The sequence below is a fragment of the Notamacropus eugenii genome, chromosome 1 (assembly GCF_028372415.1).
Source record: "Notamacropus eugenii isolate mMacEug1 chromosome 1, mMacEug1.pri_v2, whole genome shotgun sequence".
NCBI classification, from domain to species: domain Eukaryota; kingdom Metazoa; phylum Chordata; class Mammalia; order Diprotodontia; family Macropodidae; genus Notamacropus; species Notamacropus eugenii.
Window position 1 is genome coordinate 102019688 of NC_092872.1, and position 21944 is coordinate 102041631.

At 37.2% G+C, this 21944-nt stretch overlaps 1 protein-coding gene across 6 annotated transcripts in view; it reads left to right on the forward strand.

Annotated features, from left to right (window-relative positions):
• The window catches only part of PIP5K1B (phosphatidylinositol-4-phosphate 5-kinase type 1 beta), a 338296-nt gene that overhangs the window by 7881 nt on the left and 308471 nt on the right, over positions 1–21944 (forward strand). Inside the window, exon 2 of one of the 6 annotated variants that reach the window (XM_072611031.1) lies at positions 7553–7689. The exons of the other annotated variants lie outside the window; for them this stretch is intronic. The gene's annotated coding sequence lies outside the window, so the exon portion shown is untranslated. The remainder of the gene's footprint in view (positions 1–7552; positions 7690–21944) is intronic. 6 annotated transcript variants of the gene reach the window in all.

Genomic DNA, 21944 nt, shown 5'->3' on the forward strand with positions numbered 1-21944 from the left:
TATGAGCTCCCAGTTATTAGACAGTGGATAGAGCACTAGGCCTGGGGTGAGGAAGACTCTTTCTGAGTTCAAATATACTCTCAGACATTTTACTGACTGTATGATCCTGGGCAAGTCACTTAACCCTGGTTGTTTCAGTTTCCTCATCTGTCAAATGAGCTGGAGAAAGAAAGAGCAAACTAGTCTAGTATCTTTGTCAAGAAAACCCCAAATGGGGCTCATGAAGAGTCAGTCATGACTTAAAGGACTCAGCAACAGCAGCAATGCTTATCTCAGAATACATAGTTCTCCCCCTCCATCTTTTGGATAACAGTTTTAGTAGTAGGGCCATAGAATCATAGTATGATGTGTATCCTTTCTTCATCATATATTTAAATTCCTTGAGGATAGGGACCTTTCTTTGTCCTTCACAGTGGCATATAGTGAATGTTTCTTGATTATTGTGCGTTTCTAAAAGTAATATAGGAAAACTGCTGGGTTTAGCACATGCCACAATATAACATGTCAATACACCCACTCCTCAGTGGAAACTGAGGTGTGATTTCACATGGGAATTTTGTACCGAGGTAACATAGGCAGAAAGAGAATTAGAACTCTTCAAAAGAAGTCTGCATCATCTTTTGAAGGACAGAATCAAAGAGAGAACCTTACTGCTATCTCTAATGCCCTTATTTTGTAATGGAGCTGAAATCCAGCAGGTGATAGAAATTTCACCAGTTTGCTTAGAACAAGGTGGTTTGTCAAGCCTTCTGACTCCTAGCCCTGGAAATCAATGTGTTTTGGTGATAAGAAAGTTTGATCACACCTAGCTTTAAGTTGATATGTGTGGATAGATCATTGGACTTAGAGATGAGAGGATATGAGGACAAATCCTATCTAAGACAATTACTAGCTTTGTCTCCCTGGGCAAGTCACTTAACCTCAGTCAGCCTTGGTCTTCTCATCTGTAGAATGGAGTTAATAAAAGCATATGCCTCACAGGATTGTTGTGAGGATCAAATGAGTTGGAAATATGTGTGTATATGTATATATATTTAAATCTCATTTAGTACATACATATCTCTACATACACACATCTATGTACATACTATATACATACACAGTCTATATATTTTATATATATACATATACACTCTTACCTAAACTTTGTACCTCCTGACACCTAACTCAGTGTGCTGTATACATGAAGTGCTTAATAAATTGCTTTGATGCATTGAGCTTAAATATCCTAATGAATATTATTTCTTTCAAAGTAGACCCCCTCTGAGGCCATAGCTGCATTTCAGCAATGCTCATACATTAAAGAATTGTCTTCAAAATAAAAGTCACATTCTGTTATATATCTTCAATGATGCCAAACTCCTCATACTTTGAAGATTGGTCTGATTTTTTTAAAGTAGTCAAAAATCATTTGGAGACAGTTCCAATGAATATTAGTGGTGATTAAGCTGGGTATGGGGTGGAGAACAATACAAAAATAAGATGTAATTGTATATTTTTTCCCCTGATTTTTCCATAAACTCACTGTGAATGCAACTCCAAAAGAATTTTTTGAATGTTTTGAGAATAGCTTTATTAGAATCAGCATGAAACTTTTCAAAGTGCCTACTTTGAAGCATAGCTTTCATCTGTTTGTATAAATTCTAATATCATTTTTTATTTCTTTTATTTTATAGGCATATCTTATATACACAGATTGTAGTGATGAAAATATTTTACATGGGATAAAAACCCTACAAAATAGCCTATAACTCTCTAAATGTTAATGTAATTTTCCTATTTATTTTTAGTTCACCAATGTTATGATCCGATTTAAAAACTGCTTGGTGCCCCTTGAGCCTCACAACTCTTGGAACTTAAATTTTATTAGGGGTTGGGGAAAGAATAAGATTCATACTCAGTTAACTATTATACATAGTGAACCATGATAAATGTGTCAGAGAGATGCAAAATAAAGCTCTGAAATATGTGGAGAAAGATACTAAAGATGTGGTAAAAAGAATAATATGTTTGGAGTTAGTGAGCTGAGGTTCAAATCTTGCTTCTCCTAATTCACTGAGAAACCTTGAACAAGTTACTTAAACTTTTTGGGCTTCTGTTTCCTCATCTGAAAAAGATGAATATTGAGTTGTATGATCTCTAAGGTCCCTTCAGGGTCTAAAACTATGACCCTAAAGTGTTTTTTGAAAAAAAATATATTTTAAGCTACTTAACATTTTAACTAACTTATTTTTAGATTAAAAAAGTGCTTGGTGCACCCTTGAGCACCACAACATTAAGTAGATCATTTGGATATTATTCTCATTTTACAGATGAGGAACCATTGAGGTTAGTTCAATGACACACCCAAAGTCAGATAGTTATGATATGTCAAAGCTGGGATTCCAGTCATACATTCTCTCCACTATGTCATGGTGCCACTGGTATGTTTTTAGAAACACAATTTCTTCCTAGAATAGCTAAATAAAGAAATATGCTATATTCAGCACAATTTCCCAAAGAAATAGACATAGCATTTAAAAGTACTAGAGTTAAAACCAAGGAATTTTAGAGTTAGAACTGTTACCTTGGAGAGCATTTTGCCCATTATATATTTTCTGATCAGGAAAGCTGAGTTACAGAGTTCAAATTCCATGATGACCACCCTCAATAGAGCAAACACTGTCCTAGAGCAAAATAGATTTTTAGAGCCCATATACTATGGCAATATTACATACAACAGAACTCCTGTACTACAAATGCACCTGGACTTTCCTTTGGATGATGTCAAAATGGAAATTGACATATAACAGCAGACTTTGGAAGGAGTCATCATGGTATAACAGAAAGATCTCTGTATTGGAGATTAGAGAATCTGGGTTCAAATCCTGAGTCTTCTACTGGCTACCTATGTGACTAGACAAATCACTTTGTTCTCTGAGATTTAATTTCTTCATCTGTAAAATGATGGAATTGGAATAGATAACCTCTCAGACCTTTTAATATTGAAATCTCTTATCCTTTGATTTACAACTCTATCATAGAGCAAATCCATCAAGAACTCATCATTACTTCTAAGGCTAAGCATATGTGAAAAGGAAGTCATCTCCTACCCCAGAAGCTATATGTTTTTCTGGATATAGAAGCCCTTTTCCAATGAATTATTGATGGATGGTTGTATCACTTATCAAGAATACACTGTATAAGTGGATTCAAGTATGGTGGTTATCTAAGTGTGGTAGAGAGTGCACTGAAAAATCTAATCATAGCCAAAGACTGCAATCCAACCCTGCCAGATAGTTTGTGCCATCGGGTGCTCTAGATGCATTAGACAATGTAGATGGTGGAGTCTAAATCATTAGTTCTATAAATAATTCGGGTCAGGTTCTGCTAAAAATAAAAAAGGAAGTCTGACTTGGAAATGATATTGTGAGGTGTGGTCTTATAACGGGAAGAGTTAAACAGCTGTCTCTGACAACTAACCAGAATACTTGAATTAAATTTAATAAATATTTATCGAGCAATTCCTGTGGTCCAGAACTGTATGGGGTGCTTTGGAGGCTAGAAAAGAAGCATAAAAAAAACCAAACTCCTGTACTAAAGAAGTTTCTAGTTTAATTGGGGAAAATTAGAAAATAGCACAAGACATTATCATCAAATGCTTACCTTGTTGACTTAGCCAAGTCTTTAAGTGCCTACTAAGTACTAGGGATACAGAGAAAGGCAAAAAAAACAGTCCCTGCTGGCACAGAAGCTGAGCCATAGAAGATAGAACCCAGACCAAGGGATAGAGGGAGGCAGGTTTAATATAAAATAAAAAACAGATTCAACATAAAAACAAAACTTCTTCACATTTAGAGCTGTCTAAAAATGGAATGGTTTTGCCTTGTATGGAGGGATTAGTGTGGTTCCCCTATCATTGGAAGTCATCAAACTAAGGCTGGACTTTAAGTTATTTTGCAATGAGATTTGTGCTTTGAATAGAGTTTGTACAGAATTCTGTCTCAGATCCCTTCTGACTCTGTAATTATATGATTCTTTGAAATTGACAACGTGTAATACATACACAATGTGGTTTTATGATTAGGTCAAGGGAATTCTCCGTGCTCCTCCTACCCTCTTGCTTTTATTCATTTTATAGAATCTTCTTGAAGAGAGCATTATAGTACACACATCACAAAGGATCATCCTAATTAGATTTCTTTTCAAATCCCATCTAGCATATTGTTGATCTAGTGCATGGTCTAATCTCACAGATGAATCTTGATCTCTATCTACATATATACATATATACACATACACCTTTTCTTTGTGCTCACAGGCAACATGGCATACTGACAGGTGACCTCAGAGTCAGACCTGGTTTCACATCCTTCCTTTTATGCATTCAGTGACCCTGGACAAGTGACATCTTCTCAGTGCAGAGGGGATGACCTGCATTGGTAGAGGAAGTTCCCTCACCTAGAGACTTCCCCAAACTAATGAGATCAAAGATCCAGTCCCTATCCCTGTCTTTTTTCTTAGTGATAACAGATAGGAGTGACTTAAGAGTCCTGTGTGAAACTTGGAAAGTACTGGGGGGCAGAGAAGGCAAAGAAATGATGTAAAAAGGAGAAAGTAGGGCTTATGAGGAAAAGAGAAATGGTATGTGAATTATTTGGTTTTTGAGAAAAGAAAGGTTGTGAGATGATTAACTATGAATTACTTTCAAAGGTAGGGTCACTGTAAGTAGTATGGTGACTGTTTGGCTATTCATCATTTTTATTGTGTTGTATAGTTTTACTTGGGGAAAATGTCATGGATCCAAACCATAGTGTAAGTTGTTTATAGGCTCATAAAACATTTTCTCATTTTGTGGATGGAGAAACTGAGGCCCAAGGATATTAGAGAAGCATTTTGTCCAGGACTGGTCAAGTGATTGTCTTTCCATTATTTGCCCTTCTCAGGCCACATCTAGAGTATCATATTGCTAACAGATGAGCATCAGGACCATCACCCACCTAGTCCTGTATAGTATGCTTCTTTAAATGTAGGCCAAGAACAAAATGCTTGGTTTTTTGTTTTCTTTTGTTTTTGTTATCTTATTTTGCCATTGTAAATATTCGTATGATTTTAAACTTACAGTTCTTTAAAACCACCACATTTTTGCCTGAGGAACTGTCTGATACCGCACCATGCCTTCATTATTTCATACTTCAAAAACCCACTAATTTTTCATTCACACTCTGCTTTATTTCTGCCTCTGAGAAAGAGATGGTCCTTTCTCCTTTAATCCTGGGTTTTAACCTGTTTCATCTTTTCCAAGAGCTTTATCCATTTATCATTTCCTCTCCTAATCTTTCATATCTTCATTCATGCAAAGAACAACCTGCTAAGAATTAGAACTATGCCAAGTTCTAGTAGCCTCCAGAAATGAATTATAGAGGTTTTCAGGCCAAGGCTGGCCCACTTTTCCAGGCATATTGTAGAGAGGATTTTTGTGCAGGTTCAGGTTGGTCTAAATTGACTCTGGGTCTTTTCCAACTCTGAGATTCTGTGATACTTGTGTGATATTCAATAAATCATTCAACCTTGAGCATCAGTTTAATGTTGAAAAAATGAGGAGGGAATTAAACTAGAAAATTCTAAGGTATTTTCCAACTCTCAATCCTATGATCCTAGGAGACTATTGGACTTGTTCATGGTCAAGTTTACGGGAGAGCTGTAACTAGTTCCCAATTAGTTATTCACTCCATCATATCATAGAGTCTACAAAGTTTTGTTGTTTTTACCCTGAGAGGATAAATATGGTCTCCATATAGCATCATTCCCTATCCAAAGATGGGGGAAATGGTTAGCGATCTCCTGGCGACAGAGACAAGATCTCTGATGGCAGCCATCAGAGAAAAGCTTTCATAGTTTTTAGAGAACCATATTAGTGTAATCATATAATAATAGAGGATTGACTTGGATTCAGGAAGATTTGGGTCTGAATCTTGCTTCAGGTATTTTACTAGCTATTTACGTGACTTGGGGCAAGTCACAACTTATTAAGGTCTCAGTTTTCTCATCTGTAAAACATGGGAGTTAGACTCAGTGACCTCTAACATCCCTTCCAACTCTACATTCGCAATAGTATGAATTATTAATTCTTTCTTTCCTTTTTTATTGTGAATTTAATCATTAACAAGTACAAAGTTTTCAACGTATAAGGAATAAGAGGACAGTATGAGAACTTCTGTTATATGTGGTTTGTTTTGTGTGTGTGTTATGCAGGGTATTCCAGAGGTCTTGGTGCAGTTTTAAGTTACTAAACCCTAAATTTACATGGTGAGTAGCTAGATGGCCTAGTGGATAGAGTGCTGGACTGGGAGTCAGAAAGACTCATCTTCCTGAGTTCAAATCTGACCTCAGATACTTATTAGCTTTGTGACCCTGGGAAAGTCACTTCCCTCTATTTGCCTCAGTTTCCTCATCTGTATAATGAGCTGGAGAAGGAAATGGCATACTACTCCATTATCTTTGTCAAGAAAACCTGAAATGGGGTCACAAAGAGTTGGGCATGACTGAAATGACTCAACAACAAAATTTGCATATGATACCTATATATATATTTTATTATTACTTTATTATATTGATGTGTATATATCTATATATCTGTGTAGATATACACATACCCGTATGCATATGATAAGGTAGTAACAAAATTGACTAGTTCCTATACACTTCAAAGTTTTGTTCCGTGTGTTTTAAAATGTTTTGTTAATGCTCTTTTATGTAGCTATCGCTGTCCACTTAATAGGTCCCCTCCCTTTTAACAAATATGTACACATTCTAGGAACACAAATCAGCCTGTTTGTCTGACTAAGAATATATATATATATATATATATATCATATATATGATATATATATGATTTTTAATTTCTACTGTATCACCTCTCTGCAAAGATAATCATGAAATCTCCAGAGATGCCTTCCTCCTCATTTACCTAAGAAAGCCATTAACTTTTGTTCCTTGTAAAGGAATTGGTCAGGGAGTGTCTCTTCTCCTATCAGGCCAAATAATTCCAACTATGTGTGCCTCCACCTTCTTTCCTGAGTTTCTGTTCTTACATCATTTTTTCATTGCTTTTGGAGACTAACCAGGATTTCCAGGAAGAAATAGAGAGTACCTGTTTAACATGTATTCCTGCATAGAATATAGAGAATGGAAGAGAGTAGTCAGCACACTATATAGAAATGGTGACATGGTTAGTGCAGTGCTGGGGAAGAGGACTAGATCTGAGTCAAAGGATCCAGGCTCAAACCCTAGCCTTGCTACTTGTGTGTTGGACAAGTTCCTCTGTATAGGATGTGAAGATCACATATTTAGAGCTGGAAGAGAAGGAAACGGAGTCACAGAAAGGTGAAATGACTTACCCAAGATTATACAGGCACTAAGTGGCAGAGGCCAGATTCAAATCCAGGTCACTCTAACTTTAAATTCAGTTCTTTTTACACTTTGTGGTTGTTGTTGAGTCGTTTTTCAGTCCTGTCTGAGTCTTTGTGACCTCACTTGGTGTGAGGAATGATTAAAACTTTTGTTTCCACAGAAATTATGTAATACATGACTTATCAGACCTAGAAGATACCTACCAGAAAGTCTTTTGGCTTGCAGCAAATGCAGGAAAATAAATTGATTATAGAAGAAAGGAGTGGGGGATGCTGATGAAACATTTTCACTCATCAGGTGAGAATTTCTCTGTCTACGGCTATTAAGGATGAGGCTAGGGACACTATCAACATAGATTAGTATTAAAGAAAATTGAGAGATATAATGGAGAAATTTGTTTCCATAAGTTCAAAATAACAATCGGCAGAATGGGAGACATAATGAAAGAATTATGTCTCACTCAGAAGATAATGAGCAAATCAACTGGCTTTATCTTGTTTTGAGGTTAGACATCAGCTAAGTAGAGGAAGAGTTGTCTTGCTTGGAATGCTCATGTGTAATAAACTTAGGAATATTAACTTCTCCTTTGGGAGGACTGAAGGTTCATTTTAATGGTCATACAATGAATGTAGCAAAAGGGGACATATCAAGGGGAACTGTGTAGTAGGTGTATCAGAAAATTATATACCCTGTATTACCCAGCTAATAGAGAGACAGAGGAGGGACTTTGCAGCTGGGCATAAGTTTTTAAGGCTTGCATTTGTTTCTGGAGTGCATGTCTATTTTATGAGACACCTACCACCGTAGTCATGTAATAAACTTATTTCTTTTATCTTCACCCCTCCTGAACCTGAATGAGTTATTTCTCACACTTGAAATTTTCCTGGCAAAGACACCGGAGTGGTTTGCCATTTCCTTCTTCAGCTCATTTTACAGATGAGGAAACTGAGGCAAACAGTGTTAAGTGACTTGTCTAGAGTTACATAACTGATAAGTGTCTGAGGCCAGATTTGAACTCAGAAAGATGAGTCTTTCTGACTTCACGCATAGCACTCTATCCACTATACCACCCAGCTGCTCTTCTTTTTTACATTGTACCACCTTATCTTCACTAAGCCTGTTTATGTATTTGTAAAATGAAGAGGTAAGATCTGTAAGCTTCCTTTTATCTCTAAATCTTTGATCCTAAGTTAGATAAAACTTCTGTGGTTGAATCTACTAAATTGCAGTCTGATGACTTTTAAAGGACAAGATAGACTTTAAGGTCCTTTTCAACTTTAGGAACCTAAGACTGGGAGATATGATTGCTACATCATTGTGAATAATGTTTGAATTCAGTCAAAGGACCACACTTGAGTACCAAGAGGGCCACATGTGGCCTCAAGGCTGCAGGTTCCCCACCCCTAGTCTAGTCCATAACATAGTTTGACAAATTCAAAGATGATTGGAAGGCCAGACCAAAGTTGTAATTAAATTGTTAATTGTTTAGAATTAACATGGCAGCATGTCTCCAGTGGAGTGACCCAGGGATCTTTCTACGCTTGATCCTCGGCTACATAATTTTTTTTTTGTCAGTGACTTGGATAAAGGTATAAATGGTATGTATGCTTATCAAGTTTGCTGATGATATAAAAATGAGAAAGATAACTAACAAACACATTGGGTGACAATTGGGTGACCTTGACAGTCTAGGGCAGTGTTTCTTAAACTGTGGGGGTCATGAAAAATTTGTCAACAGTAGAAGGTTTCTCAACACACAACAAACAAAAATTAATTAAAAATCAAACTCATAATGAATTCAAGGTGTTTCTGACAGTGCTTGTTATGCATTGCATAACTTCACTATAGCCTTGGTTCCAGCACAAAGCATTCATACCTTGCATTGTGCTTGCCCTCAGGCCACACAACTACAAGGAAAGCTGTACAATGGGATTACAATGGGAAAAAGGTTAAGAAGCACTGATCTAGAGCCCTGGGCTAAATATTATAAGATGAAATTGAATAGGGATAAATAATAATGATACCTGGCATTTATAGAATGCATTAAAGTTTGCAAAGTACCATATATATATATATATATATATATACATATATATGTACACACACATATATTTTCTCATTTGATCTCACCAATCAATGTAGTTTTACACTTGGGTACAAAAGAAATCGACTTTATAATGATGAGATATAAAATTCACAGTTAGATGGAGATTTGTCTGAAAAAGATTTTTAGATTTTTGTAAGATGTCAGCTACGTGATGTGGTAGCCAAAAAAGACTAACGACCTTGAACTACATTAAGAAAGGCCTATATCCTGTAAAAAAGAGATGACCCATATGTATAAAAATATTTATAGCAAATATGTACAAAAATATTTATGGTGACAAAGAATTAGAAATTAAGGGGATGTCCATCAACTGGGTAATGGCTGAACAAGTTGTGATATATGAATGTAATGGAACCCTATTGTACACAGGAGGATTTCAGAAAAACTTGGAAAGACTTATACAAACTGATACTGAGTGAAGTGAGCAGAACCAGGAGAACGTTGTATACAGCAATGGCAACATTGTGCATAGAAATGGCAACATTGTATATAGAAATGGCAACATTGTACATAGCAATGGCAACATTGTGCAATGAGTAACTGTGATAAACTTAACTCTTCTCAATGATACAATGATGCAAGACAATTCCAAAAGACTCCTAATGAAAAATGCTAATATCCAGACAAAGAACTGTGGAGTCTGAATGCAGATACTGTTTTCGTTTTTTTCTTTCTCATGATTTTTTTCCCTTTCGTTCTGATTCTTCTTTCACAAAATGACTAATAAGGAAATAGGTTTAATATGATTGTACATGTATAACCTATATCAATTGCTTACTGTTCTGGGGAGGGACGGAGGGAGAAAAATTTGAAACTCAATTTTAGAGAAGTGAATGTTGAAAACTATCTTTACATGTAATTGGGGGGAAAATCCTATTAAGGAAAAAAAAAAGAAAGGCCTATACCTTTTTTCCAGCAATAAGGAGGTGATTATCCTCCTTTATTCTGTTCTCATAGTATCTCATCTGTAAAATGGAGTTCAGTTCTGGGCACCACAGTTTAAGGATATCAGTAAGCTGAAGTGTCCAAAGGAGGGTAACTAGTGTGGTGAGGGATCCTGACTGAGCCCATGTCATATGAAGATGGGCTGAAACAACTGTGAATGTTTGATGTGTTGGTTAGTTTTGCTGACTTTTTTTTTTTGGGTCTATGGGACGGTTTGATGGGTGGGAGAGGGATATATTTGGAAACGTAGATGACGTAAAAACCAGAGATATTAATATCTTTGAGGAGGGCAGAAATGATAGCTATCTTTAAGTATTTGAAGGGTTGTCTGTCACCTGGCAGAGAAATTATATTTTTTTCATTTGACCCTGGAGCTGAAGTTCCTGGTAGCCTGAAGAAAACTTGCAGGGATAATGTAGGATATTTTAAGTTTTTGATCGAAACAGTAATACTGATCATACTATGTTCCTTTTACAATGTTCTCAAACGTTTGAGATATGTTTTTGTTTGCTTTAATTTTTAGCTATGCCGGTAACTTATTGAACTTTCTTGTTTCTGATGTCATGTCTTCATGAAGCTGGGATTGTGATGGTTGTTGTGAAAATCATTATGGAATAGGAAAGGAGGGTGGTGGTGTCCAATCTGATTCCAAGGTTTAAGAAGATATGCCAGGGGTGGGGAAGCTGCAGCCTTGAGGCCACATGTGGCCCTCTGGGTCCTCAAATGCAGCCCTTTGACTGAATCCAAACTTCCCTGAAGAAATCCCCTGAGTAAAAGGACTAGACTCAGGCAAAAGACCGCCTCCAAGCACCTAGAAGGCCACAGGTTCCCCACCCCTGAGTTATGCAGTGCCTATCAGGTGCACATGTCCCATTAATAACTATTTTGGGGGGGGTTAAGAATGAAATTTAAAAATATTTTTTCTTTCAATTTGTATATTAGTTTTTTCAAATAGCTGCTAACTTGATGTGACATAAATACTAAGTCATTTGGACCTAACTACTTAATAAACTGTTAGGTATTTCTTTTGGAAAAATCACCGAGACTCATAAAGGTCCCATGAACCAAAAAGTTTAGGAACTTCTGCCATAGAGTATAGAACCAGGAACAGTGGGCAGAATTTTCAAAAGTCTAATTTAGTCTTGATGTCAGAAAAAATTTCTTAACAGAGCTTTTGGACTTTAGAGCTGTCCAAAAGAGGAATGTCCTGCCTCAAGTTTTTACAGGTTCTCCTCAATGGAGGTCTTCAGGCAAAGGCTGGGTGATCATTTATTAGGTATCTAATCATTCTAGTCTTACATGATTTTCTCTTTGCTTTTGGAGACTAATCAGGATTCCTAGGAAGAAATACAGAGTACACTTTCAACAGATGTCACTGAGTGGGATATAGAAACCAAATTAAAGTAAATGGATTGAGCCAGCAGACAGTACACAAATGATGAATCCGTGTGTGTGTTCGTCCTTTGTTGCCAAAGAAGACCATGCTATCAGAGAAATAATAACATGACTTGTATTTGACCTTGTTTTTGAGTAAGGGAGGGCCGTGCAGGTCACCAGCCTCACTTCTCCTCCAGAGCCATCTGAATCCAGTGACCAGATATTCGTCAGGATGACTGAAGATGACCCAGGATGAGGCAGCTGGGGTTAAGTGACTTGTCCAAGGTTATGCAGCTAGTGAGTGTCAAGTGTCAGAGGCAAGATTTGAACTTGGGTCCTCCTGACTCCTGCATTGGTGCTCTATCCACTGCACCATGTCACTGCCCCAGTGGATTTGTACACAGCTCACAGAGGGGATTCCTTTAGGGCATGGTTTGGACTAAATTGCTACTGAAACTCCTTCAAACTGAGTATGTGATTCCTTGACTAGAGTGAATAAAAATTTCAGTTCATTTAAGGAAGGCAGATAGATTGTAAGTAAAAATGAAATGAGTCAGATTGTGAAAGAATATAGATGCCAAACAGGATATTTTATATTTTGTTCTACAGGTAGTAGAAAGCCTTCCATTTATTGTATTGGGTGGGGGAGGAAATAACATGGTCAGTCATTTGCTTTAAGAAAATCATTTTAGAAGTCATTAGAAGGCTATTGCAGTAGTCCAAGCCATAAGGAATGAGGGCCTGTCCAAGAGTGCATAGGTAAATGGAGAAGTGGACTTTGAGGAAAGGTGTTATAAAGGAAAAGATGATAAGATATGACTACATATTAGATATGTAGAGTGACTCATATAAGTAGTTGGGGATGACACACAGGTCATGAACCAGTGACTGGGAGGATGCCTTGCCCTTGACAGCAACAGGAAGGATGGGAAGACAGGAGAGTTTGGGGATAAAGGATTATGAACACTGTTTTGGACAAGGTGTATTTAAGATGCCTATGGGGTTTGAGATATCCAGAAGGCAGTTAGAGATTTAAGAGTAGAGCTCAGGCAAGATATTTGGGCTGGATATCTTAGATCAGTCTTAGATATCTATTCATGGTAATAGATTGGAAGTGGGGGCAGGGATCTATGAGCAGAGGTCAGGATGAAGAAATCAAACTTCTTTCCAGTTCCTGCTGGGAACAGCTTCGTTATTTGAGTGGTAATGTGGTGATCCTACAGCACCTGACTAATATATAGAGCTATAACTATAAAACCATACTCTTAAAGGTTAGTCCAAGTGGTCGTTTAATGATTTGAGGCTTCTGATGATCTGAGCTACTGTTCCTCTCTGTAAATATGGGAATAATGACCTAAAGGTGCCACATTTTAAGCAAATATGATTGGAGAAAGGCGTCTGTATAACAAATCTTTTAGATTTCTTTGTGGCAGTGGTTGGATTTTATTTTGGGGGTTGACCTCTGATTTCATTGGAGTGAGGAATCCCTGAGAGGAAATTCCCTCTAACAATGCAGGTGGACACATATTGTACATCTCATAGTCTGAGAAAGTCATTTGGGATCCCTGAGAGCTTCAATAATTTGTCCAAGGTCACACTACTAATACGTTTCAAAGACAGGATTTGAACATGTCTTCCTAACTCCATGGTTAAGGAAAATTTTTTTTTAAAAGCAGACAATTATATATTTCTTTAAGATTTGCAGATTTATGTTACATTACATTTCTCATTCAATTCTTGTAAATTTATATTACATTACATTTTTCATTCAATGCTTATAAAAGTCCTAGTACTAAACCCACTTTATAGATGAGAGAACTGAGGCTCACAGAAGTTAAAGGACAGGATGTTGTCTAATTCCTATAAAGAAAAATATAACTATTTAGCTATTTAATAGAAGCTGACCTTTATATTTGGCAGAGTTTTCCACTGACTCACTTTTTGATAGTACTGTAAAGGACTTTGTACTCTGGGTGAAAAGGACTTTAACCTTTTCAGGTTAATTCAGCATTGAATAAAAATTATAGAGCTTTAGAACCAGAAGTACTTTTAAATATGATCTAGTCCAACACCCTTATTTTACTGAGGACAAAATTGGTTTACTTGCTCAGCTCCAACTTACAAGCATGACTAAGAGTAGAACCTAGGCCTTTTGGCTCCTGAGGTCATAGAATTTACAGGTAGATGAGACTCTGCACAGTACCCAAGGTTTCTGGGGAAAAAGTATATTTCCCAAAGTACTCAACACCCAGCCTAAAAATTGGAAGACTATGCATCTGATATTAGTCTGTAGTTAGAGAAAAGCAATGCAGAAACAGCTTAGATTGGTTTTTTTTAAGAAGAAACTTAGGCAGTCTGAACCAGTTTTGGAAAAAATGTCCATCAGATTTAGAAATGTGTACATTTACTTCTGTAATGTTTGTGCAAAGTGGCCTTGAGAGCACATATACTTCTTAAACTCATTTAAAGGAATACAGTAAAAAAAGAAAAAAGCCCATACTTAGAAAACCTGTAAGAAATAATCCAATCAGATTTGCTCTCCCCAACCATGAATTCCTTCACCAATCTTATTCAATTATTCAGTTGTACGCCACTCTTTGTGACCCCATTTGGGGTTTTCTTGGTTAAGATACTAGAGTGGTTTGCCATTTCTTTCTCCAACTCATTTTAAATGTAAAGAACTGAGTCTAACAGGGTTAAGTGACTTGCCTGGGGTCACATAGCTTGTAAGGCTTGGAAGTGTCTGAGTCCAGATTTGCAGTCAGGTCTTCCTGACTCCAAGCCCAGTGCTCTCCATCAATTTTAGCTGGCTTTTTTAAAAAATTAAATTATTGTATTTGTTTTCAGTGTTCTACAATTACTTCCATATATCTTAGATTTTTTCCCCTCCCTCCCCCTCCTTCTCCTCTCCCTCCCTGAGATGATATACAATTTTATATAGGTTCTACAAATACATTCCTATTAAATACATTTTCACCTTAATCATGTTGCACAGAAGAATAAAAATGAATGGGAGAAATCATAAAACAAAACATAATACAAAAGAAAATGGTCTACTTTATTCTGGATCAAATTCCATAGTTCTTTCTCGGGATGTGGAAGGCATTTTGCCTTGAGTCCATTGCGAATTTTTAGTTGGCTTTTTAAGTGAAAGTAAAGAGGGAGTAGTATACAATAAAACTTTGATTATTTAAAATCTTCAGGGAATGAGTCATCCTTTAAAATATTGACATCTTTGGTTGTTACGTCATCCTCATATATTTGTGTATATAAGTATGTGTTTATATATATATTTGTGTATATATGTATGTGCATGTATATACATATGTGTATATACATACATATATACACATATATATATTTATGTTTATATTATATATATATATATACATATATATATATATATACATATATATATATTCCCTCACCCATAAAACCATCTCTCATAACAAAAAGAAAAGAGTCCAGGAGTTCAAAAAACTAACCAATATACCAACCAGTCTCACTGTCTATGAAGTGTTTTGTACCCGTAGTCCACCATATCTGCTAAGATGGGAGGCAGTTGCATTTTCTTTTCTTTGGGAAGAAACTTGGTCAATAATTGTACAACACTCAGCTTGTGTATGATGAATTATTCTGAATAGCTGAGCTAAACTAAATAAACTGAATAAACTAAAACATTGTACCCCCACCCCGCCTTCATACTCAATGGTTTTCCACTTTAGGGAAAAATTTGGGGTTGAAATCTTTCCAAAATGTTTTGCACATGTTGCTGATATTTTTTGAACAAATGATCTATTTTAACCTTTTCTTGAAGAGCAAAAGATGAATATCAATTATGCTCATGTGCTATCCCATCAGAATTGTGCTTTTTCTCTAAATGGCCCCAGGATGCTGTACTTTTTGAGTTTTACTATTATAGTTGGTGGTGGTCATGAGTTTTGGTTTTTTTTCTTTTTCTTTTTGTCTCTTTCCTGGTTGTCATTTCCTTCTGGTGTTAGTGTGCCTGCCTGTAGCAGCGCTCCCTCCCCTTTCTAATTTGCTTTTACTTCTATGGATCAGTAAACTATATGAATGAGCTTGGTGTGAGTAGGTATAAAATAAGGGCAACTACGTTTCTAACCAATGCTTTACCAACATCTCTTTTGTCAGCCCAGATACCTTCCTTTTTTCCCCCTTCTTTCTTGGCTGTATTCTCAACAGGGGAAATATATGGAAATCTTTAATAATACTCATTTTTTGACCATTAGATGTATGAGAGCTTCTTTAAAAATTAATTAATTATCGGCAATATCGTATATATGTAATATTGTTTTAAATGATGACATATTTTAATGTTTCATCCTTTTGGGTGTGTGGTTAAATAGCAAAGTTTTCACCTTTTTAGAGTTAAATCCAGCTAACATTTAGTAAGTACCTACCATGTACAAGATACTATGCTGTTCTGAGGTTACTATTCTATTCTGGGGTTACAGAGACCAAAATAAAATAGACCTTAACCTCAAAGATGTTACATTCTATTGGCCAGATGCCAAATGTGTATAGTAAATAGATATAAAATACATACAAAGAAAATTAAGAGAAGTAATATCAAGGAAGGGCAGCTAGGTAGTGCAGTGGATAAAGTGCAGGGCCTGGAATCATGAGAACCTGTCAATTCTGACCTCAGACACTTACTAGCTGTGTGACCCTGGAAAAGTCACTTAACCCTGCTTGTCTTCGTTTCCTCGTCTGTAAAATGAGCTGGAGAAAGAAATGGCGAACCACTCTACCCCAAATGGGGTCATGGAGAGTCAGACATGACTAACTGTCTAAGCAATAAAGACACCAAAATGGGGTTGAGGTGGGGAGAAGGGAATAGGCATTTATATACCACCTACTGTGTGCCAAGAATTGTGCTAAATACTTTATAGAGAGGTTATTTGGTCTCAAGCATCTCAAGGAGAATCAGGAAAGGGTTAATATGGAAGCATCTGAGGTGTGCTTTGAAAGAAGCTCAGGATTCTACAAGATGGAGGAGAGAGACTATGTACTAGAGATGGGGGAAGGGTTATTTGTGCAAAAAACATGGAGGTAAAGGAATGTTGTATATGAGGCTCAGCTACCAGGCCAGTTTGACTGGCCTAGAGAGTTTGTGAAGAGGGTAGTATGAATTAAGGAGTATGAAAGGAGGGGTGGGAGCCAGATTGCAGAGTTTTAAATTCCAGGTGAAGGAGTTTGTACTATGTCCTAGAGGTGTTAGTGAAACTTTAAAGATTTTTTGAGTCACGGGTTGACGTGGTCAGACTCATTTGAGGAATATCCATTTGGCAGTTACCTGAAGGATTACTAATAGAGATAATGAATTGAGGCAAGGGGACTAATTAGGAGCAAAATGCAATGGTCCAGACAAAGAGCAATCAGAGCCCAGACTAAGACAGAGGCTGTATTTGAGTGGACAAAAGGGTATACATGTGACAGATGTTGTGGAGGTAGGACACCAAATACTTTGCAATTGATAGGACATGAGATGAAAGAGAGGGAAGAATTGTGAATGATTTCAAGGTTATAAACCTGGGTCACTAAAATAATGGCAGAAATTTATTGGAAAGAGGGAAGTTTGGGGGGGGATGGATCTAGGGACAAATATTTTGTATGGGGCATATTGTTTGAGATGAACATAGGACATCTGGGTGAAGATAGCTCATTGTATGCAAGTCAGGCTATGGGTAAGGAAGGACTGGATTGGGAGTCATCTATAGTTGATAGCTGAAGGGGAACTAATGAGCTCACCAAAGGAGAGAGTTTATAGGGAGAAGATAAGAGCTTTGGGGTATATACATTTGAAGTGGTCAGAAGGATGATGATATTGCAAAGAAGAGTTAAGCAGATAGGAGAAACAAGAAAACAGTGTTACAGAAGCCAAGGGAGGAGAGAATGTACAAGAGGGCGTGGTCGACAGTAGCACAAGCCATTGAAATGTCAAGTATAATAAGGAATGAGAAAATGATTTAGCAATGGAGAGATTGCTGGTAGTCTTGGAGAATGAAGTTTTGGTCAGTAGCAGAGTTGGAAGCCAGATTGCATGGGATCAGGAAATGAGTAGGAGGTGAAGAAATGGAAGAAGCAGATGTGACCAGCCCTTTCTAGACATCTGGTTCTGAAAGAAGAAGAGATATTGAAAAATATTTAGTGAGCATGGCAGAATTAAGTGCAGACATTTTAAAGATGGAGAGATATAAACATATTTGTGAGCTATAGGGAAGGAACCAATAGATGAGAAGAGATGGAAGATTAGGGGAGAAGAGGCAGTTATGGGTTGGAAAAAGGTCCCAGAGGATACAGAACAGTATAGGACCCAGAATACTAATGGTAGAGTCAGTTTTATTAAGGTAAAGTCTCACCTCTTTATCAGAGACTGGAGAAATGGGAAGGACGTTCTATGAAAGTGAAAGTTGATGCTCCCTGTTTGCGTTTGTCCTTCTTTCTCAAAGAGGACCATGACATTAAGATTATGACATGACTTGCAGTTGACTTGGATTTGAGTGAGGGAGGGCTGTGCAAGGTCATCAACCTCACTTTCTTCTCCTGAGCCATCTGGGTCCTGTGGCCTGATATTCATCAGGATGGCTGGACATGGCCCAGGATGCAATGTGAGACCCTGGCCCTTTCAGGCTTAGATCTTATCACAATCTTACTTTGAGTGAGATACACCCATTCAACAAATAGGCTTCTTTAAGTTACTAAAGGGATGGCCCCTTTAATAAAAAATAAAAATCAGAGTGGGAGGGGAAGACCCTCAGAGTTCCTGGGTGAAAGAGAAGCAATTACAATTTAGTTATATGCAGGGCATGAGTTGGAAGTCCAAGGCTGCTGTAATAAGGAATCAATAGGAAATCAATCAAAAAGGGCAGAATTAAAGAATTTCTGTGCAATATTGGGATCCAGTTGAGATTAAATGACATAAATTTTAGAGAACCCAGTCACTGAAATCATGTGACTTTCTTAAAGAACATTCAGCAGCCCATGAACAGGAGAGGTAGGGGTAACCCAAGTTTGGGGTTTAGCAGAGGAGTAATTGGCTTCAGGGTACTGGGACAAGGGATTCAAGGGCAGCTGATAGTACTTGGTTGAGCTGGACAATCAATGGGTCAAGGCTGAAGAAAGGGAAGTGAAACCAGAGTAGGATTGATGGACTGGTAGAAATAGAGGCATTGAATGTCATCATGAAGATGAAGAATAGGTTCGGGAGGATGAAGCAGAAGAAATTGAAGGAAAAGACGTTGTGGTTAGAGTAAAGAATTTCACAGTTCTAGAACATGGAGATGGGATAGTTATCAAAACTATGTTCATATCTACACCTTGCTGAAGTAAAGATGGAAATTGTGGAAGCTTAATGGCAAACTGGGAGGTTAGGGTATTCAGAGGGACTTGCACATTGATATTGAAATCCCCAAGTATGGGGTTGCTGTGGGCAGAAAGAATATGAGCCAGATATTATACTCCCAGAGCACTGGCCTGAAAGGCAGTAGGTAAGGCAGTTACCTACTGCAACAAGGAGTTAAACCTGGTGATGAACACAGAAATTAAAAGAGATATTGTAGATGTAATAGCGATAAGGAAATAGTCAGGAAGTGGAAGTGAGGAAACAAAATCCATTGCTCTGAAAAGTAAATAAAATAACTATATACACTTATTTTTCAGAAAAGTAGACTGATTTAGGACTTTGGGACCTACGGCCATCCTCTTCTATGAGATCGTCCATGGATTGGGCTCACATCCCGGCAATGCCGTTTGCTACTTGTGTAATGCTGGGTTTGCAATATGAGCTGTCTCGGTTTTCAGTTTCCTTTTCTGTGAAATGATGGGGTTGGACTAACTTTCTAAATATATGCTGTTATCACTTCAGGTAAACAGAATTCCCAACTTCTTTTTATATCATGGACCACTTTCACAGCCTGCCAGACTCCTCAGAGTAAGGGTTGCCGTCTACACTGGCTAACTGGACATAACATTAAATTTCAATTAGAGGTTAATGAAAAATAAATATATATTTTTTTATCATCTAAGTTTATGGATCCCATGAAAGCTATCCTCAGACCCCTTGGGATTCTGTGGACCCAAGGTTTAAAAACCCTGTTCTAAACTATTATAGCTCTTGGTATTACATGTGCTACTTACTTAGTACATGGTATTTTAGTTATCTTTTTATGTATATGACATATTTCACCTACTAGATTTGGAAGTAGAATCTTGTCTTTTTAAAATTCTCACCTCCCCCTACGCGTAACACAGCGATATAAATACACACATGTATGTATGTGTATGTGCACGCGCATATGTATATTACATGTATGTATGTTCTATATATGCATGTGAGTACAGGTGTAATATATACATGTACACATAATAGACATACATGTACATGTATAATGTATAATATATCACACATGCATATTAAATGTATGTGCCCATATAAATATATATAGTGTACATAAATATATAATACTATATATAGCATACATAAATATATTATATATATATATACTCTATACAATATAGAGTAAATACCCAATAAACATTTTGTCCTTCCTGAATAGCAAAGAAAATGATCCAGCAGCTCAAAATTAATAAATATTGACATTACTTGAGGTAACTCTCAGAGAATCTGGAACGTCTGTTTAAGGTGAATTTGTACTTGGAACAGTTAAATTCCAGTTTCTTGGTAAAAAAAAAAATTAAAGAAAGGGTTGGATTTTTATTACTTTTTATGCTTCTAAGAATTCAGTAGGGGAAAAATGATTTGGATTACTCCCTAGTCTCTTCCACTAAAGCCTTATTCTGAAACCTCACTGTGTTCCTGTGGAGGTGACCCTGAATTCTCAAAAGCTATATCAGGGCAAAATAAACTCTGACAGGTAAGTAGTCGGATCCTAAATTTAGGGCTAGCAGAGACCTCAGAGGCCATTTAGTCCAACTTCTTCATTTTATTAATGAGGAAACTGAGGTCCAAAGACTTTTCTTTCTAACCAGCAGGGCCAGAATTTCCACTGTGTCATACTGCCTTACAGACCTAGATAGAGTTCAGGTTACAAACTGGTGACCAACTCTGTATATTGTCCACAGAAGATTAACCTAGCTAATACTGGAGAGGCTCATCTCAAGATTTTCAAGAAGGGTGATGACCGGCACCTCTCTTGGACCCTTGATTCATGTCATAGAGCAGTTGCGATTTGCACTGGTGTCCTGCATGGGCAGAAATCACGGTCTGATTTTTTTTTAATTGGGAAAACTTTCCTATCTTGTTTCAGTGTGTTGAGCATCCTGTGTGTTTCTAAGAGTCTTAGCATTATATTTGCATAGGCTTTTTCTAGAAAGATGTTGTGAGTTTATTGCCCAAGAATGGGGATTCTGACTAATCCTTCCACAAAGCTCCTGACCCTTTAGTGACCTATGGGCATGTGACTTAACTTTGCCGTATCTCATTTTCCCAGTCATCTATTAAACAGACACTACTATATCTGCTTCATTTCTGCTTTAGAGAGATATTGAGAAGCTAATGGTCTTTGAGGTTCTTTGGGGAAAAAGTCCATATTTACACTAACGGATTTATTATATGTACTAACATGGAAAGAAAGTTCAAGATCAGGGCAGCTATTGTTATGTAAATAAAGATCTGAGACTAAGTTCTTACCTTTAAGTATCATCAAAATATCTTGGAAACTCATAAAGGAAGGTTGCACTTCCTCTGGGAATATTTCTGGTGCCCGTGAGCCAGAGGTAAGGGGTACCTGTGTGTTTTTGCTCTTTGTGGTGTGGTAGTGACTTACAGCAGAGGTATCAAACACAGCCCTCACGGTGCAGCCAAAGGGTGATGGTTAATTTATGAAATTATGAAATAGTGCAGTCATACCCAGTTCTTGATGACAGAGGAGAGTAAGACTGCAGTCACACTTTAATAGACAGAGGGGAGAAGGGCAAGCAGGCACAGAAAATACAAACAGCAAAAAGGAGTACAGAGGCAAATGGAGTGGGGATACAGGGATGGAGGGATGGGAAAGGAGAGGCATAGAAATCACTCCCCTAACCACGGATTAGCGTTGAGATCACTTGACAATATGGATGTGATAGAGATGTTAGAATG